Genomic DNA, 18,760 nt, shown 5'->3' on the forward strand with positions numbered 1-18,760 from the left:
CCTTTCTAGCCATACGTGCGGAGAGCAGTCAGACAGGTCATACCAATGTTTGACAAATTGTGCCTGTGCTACATGAAAATATAGTTCAAAGTCTGGTGCCACAATTCCCCTGGAGGAGTACGGTTCAATCATTTTCTCCCATTTCATGCGGGCGGTTTTGCCATCCCAGAGGAACGTTATTGCCATCGATCGTAGTCGTGTAAAGAATGCTCTTCCGGGCCATATAGGTATATCTATGAACAGATAAAGTAATTTAGGGAGGACTATCATTTTCTATATGGCTACATGACCGTACATTGATATTGGAAGTTTGGCCCAGGTCAGGAGTTTGGCGCCTAGTGTCTGCAGCACGTGTTTGTGATTGTCTGTATATAATGTCAGTTTATCCCTGAATGCCAGTACTCCTAAATATCGGATATTTTGGGTTGACCATTGGAGCCCCGAGGTTGTTGTGGGGCATGTGGTGGCTGGGGTTAATGGGAAGATCTTGGATTTCCCTCTGTTAATCTTGTATCCTGATTATTGAGCAAATTTGTGAATGTCCGCTATGACAGGTTAGTTTCAGGGTCTCGAATATATAAAAGGGTGTCGTCTGTGTATAAGGAGATGGATTGTGGTGGGCCTGACATTCGTATACCTTTGTCCCCGTGTTTCTGTCTTACCCATAGCGCCATTGGCTCTATGGTAAGTGCAAATAATATGGGCGAGAATGGGCAGCCTTGTGTGGTGCCTCTACCCAAGAGGAATAGTTCAGAGATTGTGGTTGGTAAGGACTCTGGCGCCTGGGTCCGTATATAGTAGTTGGACGTATTTTATAAAGTTGGGGCCAATTCCAAATTTCTTTAGTACTGAGAGTAAGTATACCTATGACACTGAGTCGAACGCCTTCTCGGCGTCTAGGGATACTGGCACAGCGCTTGCTTGGGGGTTTATTTGTGCCATTATACCAAACAATCTGCGTAGGTTTAACGCGGTGGATCTCGTAGGTATAAATCCGCATTGGTCTGGGTGGACCATGGTCGGCATGCTGGGCAGTAGCCTGTTTGCAAGTACTTTTGCGAATACCTTAGTGTCTGCATTGATTAGTGATAGGGGCCTATAAGATGACATGTCCTGTGGAGGGCGGCGGGGTTTCGGAAGTTATTTTATTATTGCTTCCCTCAATGTTTCAGGAAGTGTACGCCCTTCGAGTGATTCCTCCCATACTTTTAACATTATTGGTGCTAGTTCGGCGCGAAACTCCTTGTAGAGTTCGATCCCCAACCCGTCTGATCCCAGTGCTTTCCTAGATGATAATCCCTTTATTGCCTCAATTATTTCTTCTTCCGTTATTGGTTGTTGAAGAGCTAATTCGGCCTCTAGGGGGAGCGTTGGTAACTCTATTTCCCCAAGGTATTCTTGTATCTCCAGCTCAGACGTCCTGGTTGGAATACAAGCTATTGTAAAATGTTGTCAATTCATTATTAATGGCCTGTTCTCCTGTTATCACCCCTCCCTGTGTTGCGTTGATACTTGTGATTAGGGTCTGCTGGCGGTCGGGCTTGATCCACACCCTGGCACTGACTACTGTCTCCCAGGGCATGTAAAGTCACCATTGGCTTTACTAGTCTCAAATTGTGAACAGAACCAGTACAAACCATCATATTGTGGACGTACTGGTCAGGGCAATTCGATTGCCCCGGGGTCTGTTGTTCGAGGGGGCACTGTCCAGTCCCCCGACCGAGTTTTGGCTGGTGGCAGTGGATACTACTTTTTATATTCGACCGCGAATATATTCCTATGGGATTTTCCCATTATTCGAGGCTACCGCTTTTTAAAATAGTCTCGAACATACCGCCGGTTTATTAAATTAATATAAATTCACTGGTTGGTATTTTTTGCCGAAAGTTGGTTTCAAAATGGCGTTTTTGTGTTCGCTTCTGTGACTCCAACCCAAGTCGAGCCCTTTGTTCCACTTTTTGGTGGGCTTCTCCACAGAAGCCTCCAAAAGTGGTGCCACTCTGTCGGGGTACCACAGGGGATGTGGGAGGGGGTTTAGGCACCCTGGACTGAGTTGCCTCAGCAACTCAAGTCGCACTCTTGTGTGATTGGCCCAACCACTTAGCATGCTTGAGTGACAGCTAGGCTGAATGAATGGGGGTTTTCTGCATAAAAGCAGGGCTTTGGGGACTGGAACTTCAGAAGTCGCCACAGGACCTAAAGAATCCGAGGAGGGAGAAGCCGAGCCGACTTGCAACGACGACACCACCGGTGGAGCCCTGCTGAACTGTCTCACCACTTTTCCCGACGACAGAGGAGATCTCCAGCCCGGAGAGTCTTCTTCCTTTGACTGGTGGGGATAACCAGTTTGCCCGTCTTTTCGCCTTCCTGGACCATCTCATGGCCGCCTTGCCCGTGCCAAGCACCTCGGTAACCGGAATACCACGGTTTACCACTACCGAGAAGAAAAGGGTGGTACCTTGTAACAGGGAAACTCCGCGGCTGGTTTCTTCCCTGGCAGTGCAACGACCTTCAGCTTTCCTCCACGTCGAGACCTCCTCTTCCTCGGGACGAAACACCGACTTGCACTTGCTGACAGGAACAACTGCCCCCGCTGGAGCGTTCTTCCCATTTTCAGATACTGTGTCCCGCCTGGCTTCCCTTGCGACAGGTCGTTCGGGGTAACAGTAAATCCTCGACTTTCTAACCTGGGTTAGCCTGGGGCCTGTTAACTAACTTTTCCTGACTTGATCTCAATCTTTTGTGAACTATTTACAAAGACTCTTTGGGCATAACCCCACTGTGTGATACTGGACACATTTTCGCTTGCTCTCTCTAAGAGTGGCCCTGGCATTTGAACTTCCTTGCTCTCTAGTAGACCTTGCCTAACCTGCCTCACTGTGGTGCTGTGAAAAGTATTGAGATTTGTGTGCTTTCATAACTCTGCCTTTTTCCCTCCCTTTTTAAATAACTTATTTGAGTGCCATCTTATGTTAAGCGCTCACCTCTGTCTGAAAATAAGTGGTGTTTCTCACTTAGACTTGTCTAATAAGTAATTAGGGTTGTATATATATAATAGTGACTGTGTGTTGAAGTTACTTACCTCTTTTTGTGCTAGTGTAATTTACAAGTGTGTCTTTAAATGAATAATTATATACTTTTACACCAAAGCTCTGGTCAGTGTTTGCTTGTGCTACTGTACCTCTGTACCTATTGTGTATACTCTATATACTGCCTAACTCATCTTGAGAGAAGTCTGACTGCTCAGCCACAGCTACCAGGTAAATCTGGGTGGTACAGACTGCTATCAATTGGGTTTACTGCCAACCAGTCTTAAAGCACAGGTTTCTGCCTAACAATGAGGTTAGCTAGTGATCTACCTGCTTTGTTGCTTTCCCCATATCTGCGTGCTCGAGCCGGAGCCGCGATATATTGGATTTCCCTAGTTGCTAATCCTTCAAACTATTTTATGAGTTTATTTATTTCTGCTAGGGTTGTTCTGTCATGAGTGGTACTGTAGGCAATTTCCAAGTTCTGCAGTCAGCTCTCGACTTCCGCCAACTCCAGTCGTACAGATTTCAACAAGCCCATTGTTTTGGATATTAGTACCCCCCTTACCCATACCTTGAACGTTTCCCAAAGGATAGAGTATTTGTTGACCGTTCCTACATTATTGGTGAAAAATTCCTCTATTTCAATGTGTAAGGGCTCGGCTACATTGGGTTCTTTTAATATGTTGGAGGCCATGCTCCAGCGTTTTGTAGGTCTTGGGGTATTTCTGAATATCAGTTCTAGTGCCACCGGGGAGTGGTCCGATAGCGCACGTGAACGGATTTCACATTTCTACAATGAGTCAGAGAGGGTTTCGGAGAGTAGCCAATAATCTATCCGCGATTCTGAATCGTGTACCGTGGAGTAGTACATGTATTCTCTTACACCGGGGTGCAGGTCCCTCCATGTGTCTATTAATGACAGTTGTGGTATGATTTGGTTCAGAGCGGTACTCGCTTTAGTTGATGCCCTGGTGGTTGTGGAGGATCTGTCAAGTTGTGTGTCCAGGACTAGCTTAAAATCCCCCCCGCCCCCATGATATAAGATTCGTCCAGGGAGACGAGTATTCCCAGGACGTTCAGGTAAAAGCCAAGGTCGTCTATGTTAGGTTCATATGTGTTAATTAACATGATGGATCTACCTGCCAGTTTCCCCCAGGAAATTACAAACCTTCCCTGGGGGGTCCACTTTGTGTCCTTGGGTCTGAAATCCCAGTGAGGGGTGTATTATTATTATCACTCCTCTAGCCTGAGTGGAGTATTCAGTGTGATATCTTTGCTTACCCTAGGATGATATTATATTGGTATTTCCAGGTCCGTGTGCGTGTGTTTCTTGTAGCATCACTATTTGGAGAGAGGTCCTATTTACGTGGGCACTGATTTTTCTGGAATTTGTGGGGTTGTTGAGTCCTCGAACGTTCCATGATAGGGGCTTAATTCTTAGCCCGTCGCCCGTGATGGTTTTGTGTATGTTCTACATATGGGCATGTACCTACTGATGGGGAGATTATATTTAGCTTGAGTGATGTTTTCGTCTGCCAGACCATGCAAATTAAAACATTTAAAAGTTTTAACAGTCCGTTGTCCACCACTTGGAGGTCGTGCTGGTGCGGCCTCAGTGGTGCAACCTCTCTCCCCCTTTCTTCCCCCCCTCCACACGCATCATCAACCCCAACCCGATTATGTACCCTCGCAAACTTGTGTAGTTCTCCTGGGGTAGCCATGTTGCGTCACATAGCCGCCATGATCGGGCCCTCAACCCCGTCTAAAAGTAGTATATGGGCCGCCCTCTGAAATCAAATCAATATGTTAACCAATATAAAGGATATATGCGTGCATCTTGTGCAAGCAGCCGAGTAGCATCTCTAGTCCGCAGGTCGGGGTCTGTTGTTCTGTTCAGGTCTGCGTTGAATAGGAGGTAAGGGTATGGATGATTCTACATAGGCCATGGCCTCAGCTGGGGTTTCAAAGAAATGTGCCTTTCCTGCATATTGTATCCTCATTTTGGCTAGGAATATCAGGGCATATGTTATTTGTCATGCTTTCAGGAGTTTCTTGACTGGTTCAAATGATCTTCTGCTTGCTTGTACTCCTGCTGCAAAGTCCGGTTATATGTGTATGCAGCTCTCCTCGTATTGTAGTGTGCAATGTTCTCTCGCCAGTCTCAGGATTGTGTCTCTCTCCCTATAATTAAGGAGTCGGGCGATGATCGTGCGTGGTGGCGCTCCGGTTTGGGCGGTAGCACCAGTGTGCGGTGTGCTCTTTCTACCAGAAAGTGATCAGAGAAGGATTCCAGCTCGAAAAGAGATTTGAACAGGGTTTCACCTTTTTTTTCCATTTGTCCCTTTCCAAATGATTCAGACACGCCTACAATTCGTACATTATTCCTTCTTGATCGTGATTCGAGATCATCACACTTGGTCTGTAGCTTGGACATATTTTCCTTCAGCTGATTTATGTCTTGGCTATGGTGTGAAATAGTGTCTTCATTTGAACCAATTCTGTTCTCCGTCTCTGTAATTCGTGCACTTTCTTTGTCCACTCTGGCTTTCAGTGAGCCAATAGTGGCCGCGATGTCGTCCAGCTTTACGTTGACTGCAAGAAATCCATTCTGCACTATGGTTGTTAGTCGGTCCTCCCGGTCATTGGCTTCAGTCTCGTCTGTTGTATTAGAGTTAGTATGTACCTCTGCGGTTGTGGTCTGCACCTGGTTGTTCGTAAATGTGTCCATGGGACCTTTCTTCTTAATGCCAGTGGACTTTGTTGTTTTCCCGGACTTCTGTGGTTCACCCATTTCAATTTTGGGATTACCGACGCGGCTTGGTCTATGATATTCAAGACCTATCCAGTAGTGTTGTTGGCCTCTGTGGCGTCCGATTCCACCACTTCCAGTGTTTTGTTGAGGTTCTGATTGGTCGGGGCTTGCGTGATTAAGGGTTTACGTCCTCACCTTTCGATGCGTGGTTGGTGACTGTGTTTTATTTGTTGCGCTGTCCGTTTCTATTCACACCCGTGCTTCTCAACCCCTCCGAGGTTGACTATTTCGAGCTTTGTTGCTGTTCAGGTGTCTCACTTGGGCATCAAGGAGCTGCGAGTGGACTGTGTCTCCCCACGTATTATTATGTTGTTACTAGCCAGGTATGTTACTGTATGTTCCCTGTTGAGCCGCTCCTAGTTCACGGATTTCGCATCCAGGTTTAACTTTGGGAGGTAGTGTTCCTTGGCCTTGTGGATTATGCTGGTTTATCAGTGCGTCTTCGGGTTGGTGCGTTGGAGGGGTAATATTTCCAGTACATTCATCAGCCGACCGATTGCAAACTGCATGTGGCGTGGTATTGTGGTCAGCATATGCGTGTGTATAGTGATGCAATTCCGATCTGGCCGTTAGCTGGACCCAGTGCTCCCAGCACCAGTTTCTCTTCTAGTCTGTACTTCGAGCGTGCCTTGCAGTAACGGATGGATGCTGGGCTTTAGGCATGCGTTGTCTAATATGCAAGCAGCCGCTTCGCTGACACAGTCCTCGCTAGTGCAGCGCTTATGTGCTTTTTTCTTTTTACTTTCAGCTTTAAATTCCAAGTCTAAAGCATACACACAAGGGCTAGAGCGGTTACTCCACGGGGTACGCTTGTCCCACCTTTTGGTCCGAGGCTGCTACACATTCATAGTCTTTTGTACGTTTCTCCCCGGCTGCTGTTACCCACTGCAGGATTTTTGTTGCATCGCGTGCCTGCTGTACTTACTCGGTGGGTCGTGATCTTTGCAGTGTGCCCTTCTTCCCAGCTGTTCCGCTGTGACCTGATCAGCCCGCTTGCCACGTCTTCTGCTTCCGTATGGTCTCGATGCCTCCCTGGTGTTGCAGCTAGTCCTGGCTCAGGCCCGTGTGAGCTTCGTAAGGATCAGCTTCCCGCGTCGGGTTCAGTTGTGTAATCTGGATCTTTAAGGCACCCGGTGGGGGTCGCCTCCTACCTATGGCCGCCCTGGTAGTCTTCTGGGGATATATTTCGACCCACTCCTTGTTGTGGGATGGTGCAGTGTTTCCAGCGGTCCTTCATTCTGCTGCATCTCCGATCGCCTGGTGACGGCCTATGGTACTCCAACCCGGCCCGAGCTGCCACCACGCACTGAGGGATTTCTCAGTCGGTCTTTGACGGGTGTCGCATGGCCGTTTCTGATCGGGATTTCTGCCACATATACCTGAGTTCCTTATTTGCTTGTTTGGGTCATTTTCAGCTCCGTGGGCAGCCCCTTTCAGGATATTTTTAACTTAGGATTTCGATCGGGCGGGAGCACACGTATAAGGCAGCCATTTCTATCGTGCACAACAGCGCCCCTGCACAATCATGATTTTGCATATCCTCCAATGGGCATGCTTCAGTTATAAACATTGCAGGGTTTACTGTTTTGCAACGCACTATGTGTATGTTGGAGCTCGACAATATTATTTCATATGCTGTGGCCCTCTGTGTCATCAGTGTAGATATGGATCTTTGAAGAATGGCAAACAAGGAGTGCTCAATAAATAAAGTTACTGAACATCCCATTACAATGGTGGTGCTTTTCTCAATGGCGAACGCAGCGGCTGCGAGAGCCTGTTCACACACAAAGTGTCCTTGCATCACAGCATCGAGTGTACCACTGTAGTAAGCTAGGGGCTTGTGTCCTAGAGACGTTTTCTGGGTCAATACTGCTGTCATGAGTGTTCTGTCACAGTGTGAAAATAGGAAGAACTCGCTGTCATAATCAGGGGCAGTGGCGGCTGCTTTCATAGGGCGGGAGGGCGCCGCCCCCCCCCCACTTAGGCCCCCCACCAGGTGTGAGTGCTGTAAGAAATTCAGAATAAGTTCAGAAGTTCTTCTTCTGAATTTCTTTGTATTTTCCACCTTGTGTGGGGGCGCTGTGGTGAGACACTGGCGGCAATTAGTATTGTTGCAGCCGGCCCATAAATAGGATTCCTTTTCATGGGCTGGCTGCAACAGCTGGGCGCGTCCCGTTTTGCTTTGCTTTTGCTTATAGTAAAGTGCGTGGGGCTCTTAGCTCCACGCACTTTACGTAACCCTTTCAAGTAGGATGCTGGCGGGGCGCTTGAGGGGTGGCCCCGCCAGTATCACAATGTGCGCAAACAGCGCAGCGAAGATCTGTAATCTGCATGGAGGGAGGGAGTCTCCTTCCCTCCCTTCATTGATACAGTAATCTCATTGGCTGTTTGCCAATGGCTGGCGAACAGCCAATGAGATTACTGTATCTGAAGGAGAGAGCCAATGACTTCAGTGTGGGGGATGGGGTGATGGCCCACTGGCATCCACCCACACTCCTCTGTCTTCCATCGTCCAGTTCCTCGTGATTTGAACGTGTTGTTCGTGTTGAGCTGCCCTGTCCTGCTGCTGCCTACCAGTGAGAAAACAAATTCCGCACTGCAGACCGAAGAAGTTTGCCCTCTCTCCCATTCACCGCCGAGTAAGTACAACTCTTTTGTTGCCACAGCAACTTTTACTTGTCACTAGGCCCGTGACCGTCACTGCGTCTGTTTGCAGGGATAGACGCCCTCTCCCTGGTCTCAGTACCTTTCTTGCTTTTTCCTGATGAAATGAAAGGCGCCAACAGAAACAATTTGTGCAACCTCAGCCCCGGGGCTGACAGATTCTGCTTCACCAAGGGTGCGGGGGTGCCCGCAGTGTACTCCTCTGCGTAGAGCCAGAGGGGCAAACTAACACTACGCCCAGGCAGGGCCCAACAAGTAAGCAGTAGCCACTGCACATTAACAATTGTACCCCAAGGCCCCAGTCAGTGAAGCCATTTCCGCAATGGGTGTCCAGTCCACCTCTTTGGTTTATTGCATGCCGACGTATTCACGGCCTAGTCTTTGTGCGCTTATGATTATCCCCCACAGCAGGCCATATTCTTGGATCAGAGCAAGAGCCGCTCTGGTGGCATTCTCTTGAAACATATAATCCTGGCTTTGGACGCCCAGTTACTTGCAACAGGCTCGTGTTCTGGAGAACCTTAGACACAACTGGCCAGTTAATTCCTTCTCCAATTTACATCAATATCCGTTCCTATCACTAGTGATTGCATCAGGAACAAAAAGATGTGTTTTGATATTTGTACGAAAAAAAGCAGCTGCTGTCACGGTTTGGGCAAAGATACCACTCTGGGGTGCGTTAACGATCGTGTGTGGCAGTGCACAATTACATCGTGCAAACATGTATTGAAATAATGCAGATTAGCACTAGCGCAAAATGTTCTGTAATACACGGGAGGACTGCAGACACCTGGCCATGTTTTATGTTGAACTACATCTAAAAGAAACGTGCCACTTAAACATTATCATAATAGATTAAAAGCAGGCCTGGCCTCGTTCCTGGACTGCCCTGTGGAGAAGAGCAGTGTACTGCCCAATTCTGGCCACCAGACCTCTTGGTTGAGTAATGAGATGGAATGGCTGGGTAGCCACCAAGCTGGACAGAATTTTAGACTTTAGTAGAAACTAGATCGTTGCTTTTCATGGAGGAAGAAGTTCATTCTCCGACAATGTGGGGAAACTGATGGGACTGGAGTCACTACTGAAATATGGCGCTTGTCTATGCCTTTACTCCACGTCCACGGTATATAATATATATCCCGAGAGAGTGGGGGGTTCAGGGGACCCCTCAAATAAGTTGTGTGTCTGCAATTGCAGGCACTATTTTATGCAGGTTTAGTGAGAGTCTCTGCAGAACACTTATGGTGTGGACCAAGTAGCAGAGATGTGCCCCTGCGCTGCACCTAGCGTTTCAGCCCATCATCCAGACATCACTGCTTGCAGGCCGCCTGGGGTGTGCAGCGCTGCAACTAGTGTTTCAGCCCCCCACCCAGACCTCACTGCTTGCAGGCCGCCTGGGGTGTGCAGCGCTGCAACTAGTGTTTCAGCCCCCCACCCAGACCTCACTGCTTGCAGGCCGCCTGGGGTGTACAGCGCTGCAACTAGTGTTTCAGCCCCCCACCCAGATCTCACTGCTTGCAGGCCGCCTGGGATGTGCAGCGCTGCACCTAGTGTTTCAGCCCCCCACCCAGACCTCACTGCTTGCAGGCCACCTGTGGTGTGCTGTGCCGCACCTAGCGGTTCAGCCCCCAACCCAGACCAACCCAGACATCACTGCTTGCAGGCCGGCTGGGGTGTGCAGCACTGCACCTAGCGTTTCAGCCCCCCACCCAGACCTCACTGCTTACAGGCCGCCTGGGGTGTGCAGCGCTGCACCTAGTGTTTCAGCCCCCCACCCAGACCTCACTGCTTGCAGGCCGCCTGTGGTACACTGCGCCACACCTAGCGGTTCAACCCCAACCCGACTGGGGTGTGCTGCACCTAGCAGTGCAGCCCCCCACCCAGACCTCGCTGCTTGCAGGCCAGCTGGGGTGCACTGCACCCAGCGGTTCAGCCCACCCCCTAAGTTACTACCATAACACCCACGACTGGCAGCTCTTTCCAGCAAGAAGGGAAATGTTCTCAGAAAGGGAAGCTAAAACCAGTCTATGATTGGCTAAACAAAAATAATTAAGGAAAGCAGCCATGGTGTGGGGCCAAACGGACCCTAGAAAGTATGTGCAAAATGGGCATAATGGCACAGATCAGCTGCCCCTGCCGAAGAACTACTCGAGTAGTGTATACACCAAGCACAATAGTAATGTATGTGGACGCACTGTGATCACATTTTTATTTTTTGGGCCGAGGTAGAGCCACGTGGACAGACGAAGACAAAAGGGGGTGAGAGGCTGGGATCCCTTGTAGGATGGCGCGCCAGTCTGGGTGTGCGACTATGAAGGAGAATGCGTGGGAGTGTAGCGCTGTGTAGGCAGTAGGTGAACAATGGTGGGCCGGCTGACAGAGGATTAAAGTGTGGCCAAAACTATGGCAAGGCTGGATATTCGGGCAGTGTTCTGTTTTCCAGTGTGTTGGCTTCAATGGAAGGCTGGTTACACAGTAGGTTCACGCCCAAGGCCTCCAGGAGGAAGGGGAAATCCTCCACACACTGCAATGTCCCCCTGCTCGCCCCCACCCCGAGAATGCAGCGAGGAAGGAAGCAGCTTTTTCCTGCACTAAAAGGGTCAGAAATCCCTTCCTGGGTCTGGCGCAGAATTCGGGTGGCGGGGAGTGAGGGTTTGTGGGGGGAGGGTAGAAACCTAATGGCAAATGACTGCAGGGGTGTTCATCTTCTGTGACCAGTCTATTCTTGAAGTCCTATAAACTTTTCTTGTAAGTGCTAATGTCCACTGGGTGACATGGCGGGCCTCCTGCATATACAATTCCTACAACAGCCTTTAATCTTCCATTTTGCCAACGAAAAGTCAACTCAATTGCACAACTTTACTAAGTTGTCTGCTTGTCGAATAGTATTCACATAAGGCTTAGGGGCTGCATGGCTGTTTCAATGATAAAGGCAGGTGACTTTTTCTTGATAATGCAACCAAGAGCAGACTTTGCATACTTTTCCTCAAGTAGCCCCTTGGTCAGGTGTGAATGACACATCCGGCATTGCCTCCACTGTTTGTATTCTCTAACCTGCAGAATCACATATGTTATTGAACAGCAAAACAACTAGTACCAGAAAGGCAGTATACCAGTCTGCAACCTGCAGTGTGCCAGATGGTTTGGACTACAACACCCATGATCCCTCACAATTGACTTTGCTGGCTGCAAAATGAACATTTGGAATTTCAGGGCACTGACTGCTGTGTGAATCATCTTTCCTGCAGCCATAGACACTGCCCAATGTCTGCTAGGATTCTTGGCCCGTTCCATCAGCAGCAGTGGTGCAACTAGACACACATTTCATAGGGGGTGGGAGGGCTCCTTGGGAGAGGGGGTAACTTTGCAGACTGTGGGGGATGGTGCAAGCTTACTTGTGTGGTGAAATCTAACTTTTTAACACGTTCTAAAGAGAGTCTTCTTTTGGTAAAGCGTCAATGTTAAAAGCAGTTACCTCTCTATATAATGTCAGAAATCACACACTTAAGGACTGCTGTAAGAATGAGCTGTCTTTTGTCCCCTCCTTCTCTTCCAATCACTCCCCTAACATGCAAGTTCTAACCCCATCATCATTTTAGTTGCCTAAAAATGTGAAAATGTGTGCATATGAATGCAGTTGCAAACAATGAAATGCTTTACATTTGTAATTGCTGGGCCTTTCGTTAATAGTGCAGAGCAGACCCAAGTACTGTGCGTCCTAACCTGCCTGCCAATGCCCTGTACCTGAGCCAGGTCAAGTCAACACAGCCCATAATTTCACAGGGTCTAAAGCCCTGTTTTCCCAGAGATCCACATATAGACTGCAGTGAGTGAGTAACTATAATGAAATTGTGCATGAGGGCAATGCTAGATCACCTAGCCCTGGTAGTGTTAAAAAACAATGTACCACCATTAGTATGTAAAACCTAATGCTTTTTGTCAGTAAATTGCACATTTTGGAGGCCATTTTTCAAAAAATATAACGGGGGGAGAATCCCCCCACACCCTTCTTGGGCGGTGTGGGCTCGCGCGCTCGCTCAAAAAGTGCCCCGGGGAAATGCACGCCCCCCCAGGTTTCAAACTCACCAGCCGCCACTGATCAGGGGTTGCTAGGACTGGCGCTGTGGAGATGAGATCTTTCAATGTGTCAAAAGCTGTGTTAATTTCTGGGGTCCATACAATCCCTGAGCTCTCTTTCTGTGCTTTCTTTAGTGCTTGTAGCAAAGGTCTGATGCATGCTGCTTAATCTAGTATCCATGCCTGGCAATAATTACATATGCCGAGAAACTTCTGCATGTCCTTCACTGTGTGGGGCCCGATAGCTGCGCGTACTGCTGCTGCCCTGTCTGGGATTATTCGTTTACCATCTTTTGATATCAGCTGTCCCAAATACAGCACTTCCTTTAGGCAGTACTGTCATTTTTGTCTATCCACCTTGTACCCCTTGTTGGCCAGTAAATTTAACAATGGAATTGAGTCTGTTCTGCACTGTTATTCGTTTTCTCCGCATAATAAAAGATCATTTACATATTGTATTATTGTGCTCTTTGTGTCAATGTTGCCAAGGTCTTCATGTAGTATTCTATTGAAAATGCTTGGGCTTTCGCAATATCCCTGGGGCAATCTGCAATGCTCATATATGTTTCCCCCTAGGGTAAATGCAGTCAAGTACTGTGATTCTGGGTCCAGTGGCACCGAGAAGAATGCATTTTTCAAGTCTACCATTGTGAAACAAGTTGCCCATTTTGGGATCCTGCAGAAAATTGATGCAGGGTTTGGGACAAGTGGAAATTCTTTTTTTATGACGTCACTAAGTGGGTGTAGATCCTGTATCATACTCCAAGCCCCGCCCTTTGCTTTTTTAATTGGGTAAATTGCCGTATTACAAGATGAATTTGATGGCACAATTATCCCTTGTTCTAGTAGGGCGTGTATTATCTCTTTTATTCCCTCCTCTGCTTCTCTTGACAAGGGGTACTGTGTTACTCGTGGCAACACTGCACCAGGTTTGAGCTTGATTGTAACGGGGGTTCCTTCTTGCAGGAGCCCTACGTCCTGCGGATTGGCCGTACATAATGTGGCTGGCACCTGTTGCATGTCCTCGTCAAAAATGTTGCGGGTGCATTGATAATGGCCATGAGGGGGTTTGTCACTTGTCTATTTTGAATCATTATGTCGCAAGAAATACAAATTTCCATTATGATTTCCCCATCAGTGTCAGTGTCACTGTCAGTGAATAGTTCCTCATCTGGTAGGTCACGCAGCACTATATTGGGGTCTATGCATAGCACTGTTCTTCACTCACACCCGTGCGTGTCCAACCCTTTCACCACACCATGCAAATCTAGGGACAGTATTGACCCTGGTACCACCTCTGGGGCAGCCATGGGGCGAAACACAACGTTGGAAGGTACTTGCCATTCTTGTGTTATTTCAGGTACTGCTTTTGCCAGCACTTTTATCCCTTGTATGAACATGTCTGGCTCAATTTGCACTCCCCGAACTTCAATTTCAGTGGCAATTGTGTTCATTAGTAACATTGCTCTCATGGCACATATACCTCGTGTTGAGCACACTATCCCCTCTCTGTGAAGGAGATAGTCATGTTAAGCTTACTGAGGAGGTCCCTCCCTATTAAATGTATTGGTGAGTCTTCGTGATACAATAGGTGTGCTCGCACCGTCTTTCCCCCCACTGTTATGTCCAAATCTTTAGTATAAGGAACCGTGACCACCACCCCAGAGAATCCTTGCGTTTCCAACTTCCAGTCTGAAAGCGGAAACCGGCCTTCCTTTAGACACGGTTTTTCTACCCCCGAGTCCACCATGAAGATGAACTGCTTGTTTCCTATCTCTGCCCCCACCAGTGGTTCCTCGTCTGGACTTAGGGTTGTCGATAGCATTGGACACGCAAGTGCTCTCTGTGGGCTGTCCTATTCTCGGTGCCTAATCGTCTCAGGGTGGGTGAAAACGTCCCTCACCACTGCTGCTCCTCTGAATGGCGCTTGCGCGCCATTTGCCGTGGTAACGAATGGGTTACTACGTGTGTTTACCATGTGGTTCTGCCGTGTTAATCGCTGCTGTGTGCCTTGTGGTGGTGCTCTCTGTTCTTGTGCGTAACGGGGGTCAATTTGTTCCTCTTGTCTGTATACACCCATAGGCACGCCATAGGGGCTGCCTGGATGGGGATGACCATACTGTTCATTCTGATAATATGCCATGGGGCGGGTGAGACATTTGCAAAGTGGTCCCTTCTACCACATGATCAACACATTCCTTGCCCTCTCCTTCTGGGTATTTGGCCTCCGTACCCTCCTCTTTGTCCTCGGTACCCACCTCGTCCTCCTCTTCCAGTCCTTCCTTGCCATTGGGGATTTCCATATTGCTCCTCTCCAGCCCACTGCTCTTGTCTGTTTGCTGCTGGTGTGGGGGGGGCACTTGGCCTGGACACATATATGGGCTCACTGTATCCCTCGACAGGCTTGGTAAGTAATGGGTACAGTTTGTTGGGTTCTTTCCCCTCCTCTTTCTCTTCTCCTCCCTCGTCCTTGGTCCTTGTTACTTGGGACAGCTGTTCTCTGTCGTTATTTTTAACCTGTGGCACTTCCTCAAACAGTCTCCACAAATCTAGCACTTCTCTCATATTTTGGAGCTGCTTACCTTTATATTTAATTGATGAATATGTTGCTACAAGGTCCAATACTGTCTTGTCAAATTACCCTCCGTCTGGCCATACTTTAATGTCCCATCCCCTTTTATCTCTGTTAGCCATTGCTCATGATATTTTTTTATTTTCTCGCTATACACTGGGAGGTGTTGGCATATGTGCATGAATGCTGTCTCTGCCCCCATCATGTGTTTTCTCTTTGCTATTGGGTGTGTGTGTGGAAGTGTGCACAATCTAAAAATCACCCTTTATAGCGTCTTGTTACACTATGTTCACCACAGGAACCTTTTTTGCAACCGTTCAACAAAACATTTTGGCCATACTTTTTCTCGAAACCTTAAACACTATGAAAAACCGAACACTTGTGCCATCAATAAAATGACAAGACATTGGCCATTTAACATTAAACGTAACACATTTACATACTCTACTTCCACCATCTAACTAACATAAAACATAAACCCTACCTTCCTATTCCCCCGTTAACCCCCTGCCCTGAACCCAGAGTTTCCCCTTTACTTCAATTTCCCTCTTTCACCCTTCCCTGGCCCTTTTTGGACCGACCTCTAGAGACTTATTCTCAAAGATAGATGAGAAAAAGAAAAGAGAACTAACATTTTCTGAGCCTTCTCCTTATACAAGACTCCCAATTATTATTTTTTTCACTATTTAAACTCCTGTACTAGTCGAGATAGTACTATGTGGCGCCACCTTCCACCCCCTTCGGAGCTAGGTTCCCGTATCTCTGTTTACTTCATCACCTCTTATAATATCCTAATGGCCATATGCAGAAAAAGAATAGATAAAGAAGAACTTCTCACGGTCCCAATTACTTCAACTCTGTGTGTTACAAACCCACAAAAACTATCCCTGTTTTCTTTTCAATCTGACTACATTCCCCTTCCCCTTCCTTTAGATTCCCTCGCAATCGATACTCACGTGTCTGTATTGATCCTAGAGCCTCCATGCATGGTCTATCCACAATCGGGGTGCCGCCCCACAATCAAGAGCCAAACCCGGGGGGGGGGGGGGGCTGGGTATTTGCAAAGCCGGGACCCTGTGGAACCTTCTCAGTAGCATACGCGTTTTTAAGGTTACCAGTAGCTGTAGGTGGGCAGCCTTGTTGGAGGTGCCCCAGATCTCGCCGCTGTGGCCGGGGACTTTTCGTATCAACTATCACGCTAAGGGGGTCACCAAATGAAAGTGGTCATTCCCCAAAATTACAATTAAAATATATCAGAGAAATAGACACTGATGGACACACCCCATTAGGGAATAAGACCAGGAGAGATTGCGAGTGAGGCAAGGATATCTTTATATAAAAATAGGATGAGGCATGCAGAGGACTCTGCTGCCCTGAGAGCGCTCTGCCAACAATACAGAAAAATCACATGAGTCCAAAACACATCATCTATGACGTGTGCTATAAGGGTTATACAAATACATTTCATTGGTTTAGTTGAACAAGACATTATACATTGTATAGTTGTGCTGATGCTGGATTGGCTGAAGATGAACTTGTTCACTTGAGGCGTGTGGGGCAGCTGGGCTCATCAGGGAGGGGCAAAGGGTCAAGCCGTTTCCACAGTTATAATTCTAACTAAGGTAAGATTCACAGTAATCATGGCCATGCAAGATTTAATATGACACACAGGACTCATCATAACACATTGTCGTATATAAATTGTAACAATATGTATACATTCTTGACCTGGGCCAGAGTGTGGCAGACATGCGGTCGTCCAGGTGCCTTATCTTGGCGTGTACTTTTGGGGAACATTTATCAAGTGCCTCGAGGATCAAACAAGGGTGTCGGAATTTGTTAGCACATGGAGAATGTATTTTTCCTCAGGATTAGTTATATGGGGGCAATCAAGGGTGGCCCATGGCCAGGAGTCCCAGCCCTGCTACATCAAATGAATTAAGGGTTTAAGGTTCATGCAGATAGTAACCTAACGGTGGGGGTTTGTTGGAGCACGGGCAGGTTTGTGAAGACAAAGGGTTTCCATGAGCCAGGCTCCGGCCCGCTCACACACAGGGCTTTGATCTCAGAGGAAGAAGAGAGAGATACAGTGTCAGCTTGCAACAATTTGCTTCCAAGCTTCCGTGAGAACAGGACAGCCACAGCGCAGACAGTGGGGAGGAGGCGGGGGTTGTCAGGCTGGCTTTGCGCGGCGCTGGACAGGAGGGAGAGGTGCAGGCTTGCCTCTGAGAGTTTCATGCGCGGCCTAGTCAAAAGATGGAGTTGAGGTTAATACAAAATGGAATCTCTGGGGTCGTGCGAGGTGCATTGGATAGGTGTCATTCAATGGCTTCCTCGCACCCGTCACCGGGGCTCAGACAAGGGAACATCTCCAACCATTGTATGAACATAACGTACACCTCACCTGGAATGTAGGGGGGCCCAAACGACCCTTCCTCCCTTACAATTGCTAGATGCGTCATCTATGATGTCATCCTATGTGGCAAGTTGCAAAAACCTATCGAGGGGTGGGTTTGGATTAGGGGAATATGGGCCTCATTCCGAGTTTGTAGGCAGCCATGGTGCTATCAGCTTCATGGCTGCCTACAAACTCGGGTCCGGGTCCTGGGTGTCAGAATGGGGACTTACCGGGACATTCCGACCCATGCGGACCCGGTAAATTCCCATTTCGAAAACCAATCCCCATTCCCATTGAGCCCCAATAGGGCTCAATGGGAATGGGGAAGGAGCTAATAACGGGGCCGTTATTGGCTCCATGGTCCCTTAACGGGTTTCGCTAAAACAGGCTGGTAAAACCAGCCCGTCCTAGTGGGACCCCCTAAGGGACCTTGTAATAGGGTGGTAGGGGTTTAACGGCACCGGCATCCTTACCGGTGCCATTAACCCCCTACCGCCAGGGTCGTAATGACCCCCTATGTCTGCCTATAGATATGTTGGGAAGGGGGCAGCCCCCCCTAAGCACTTTAAAGTAAGGCGAGATGCATTTAAAGCACTGTTATGAGCCAGGGGTGAGGGGGACAGTGTGAGGGATGCCTTCCCATCCAGCAGGACCCCATGTTAATATAACCAATTATAGTGTACCTACATTGTGTGGCCCAAGGCGCGGGCGGCTTCGCTATTCTGCTTAGATATTAATAATTTCCGTAAGAAGGGAAGGCCTGCACGGTAAATGCAGCATTACATGCATTAGGCCCAAATCTACCAGGCCATAGAAATCTCCAGTCATGCCCAAGCTCCCATGAGGACTGTTTGCACCCCCATCCCATCTATTCATTGTTTTTGAAAGTGTTGCAAAGATGTGTTTTTCACCCAAGAGGAATGTGCCCTACAAAGCCGTGATCAGAGACCGGTGCCTGGTGTGCATGTTATCTCACACTGACCAAAGCATGACCCGGCCCATTCCTGGTTGACCACGAGTTATAGCCCACATAACTGACTAAACCTTAAGATCCCTGAATTCCAAGACACCAGGTGCCCTTTGACCACCAACCCCAAAGTAACAAGTCCTGAAATGTTCAAAGAGGTTAGACAGGGCATATCATTGAAGCGTCAATCGTGTGATTTGTATTGCGAGGTACTGGGAGGGACAAATTATAGTTCAAA

The sequence above is a fragment of the Ambystoma mexicanum genome, chromosome 1p (genome assembly GCF_040938575.1).
Source record: "Ambystoma mexicanum isolate Mex_15411 chromosome 1p, UKY_AmexF1_1, whole genome shotgun sequence".
NCBI lineage: Eukaryota > Metazoa > Chordata > Amphibia > Caudata > Ambystomatidae > Ambystoma > Ambystoma mexicanum.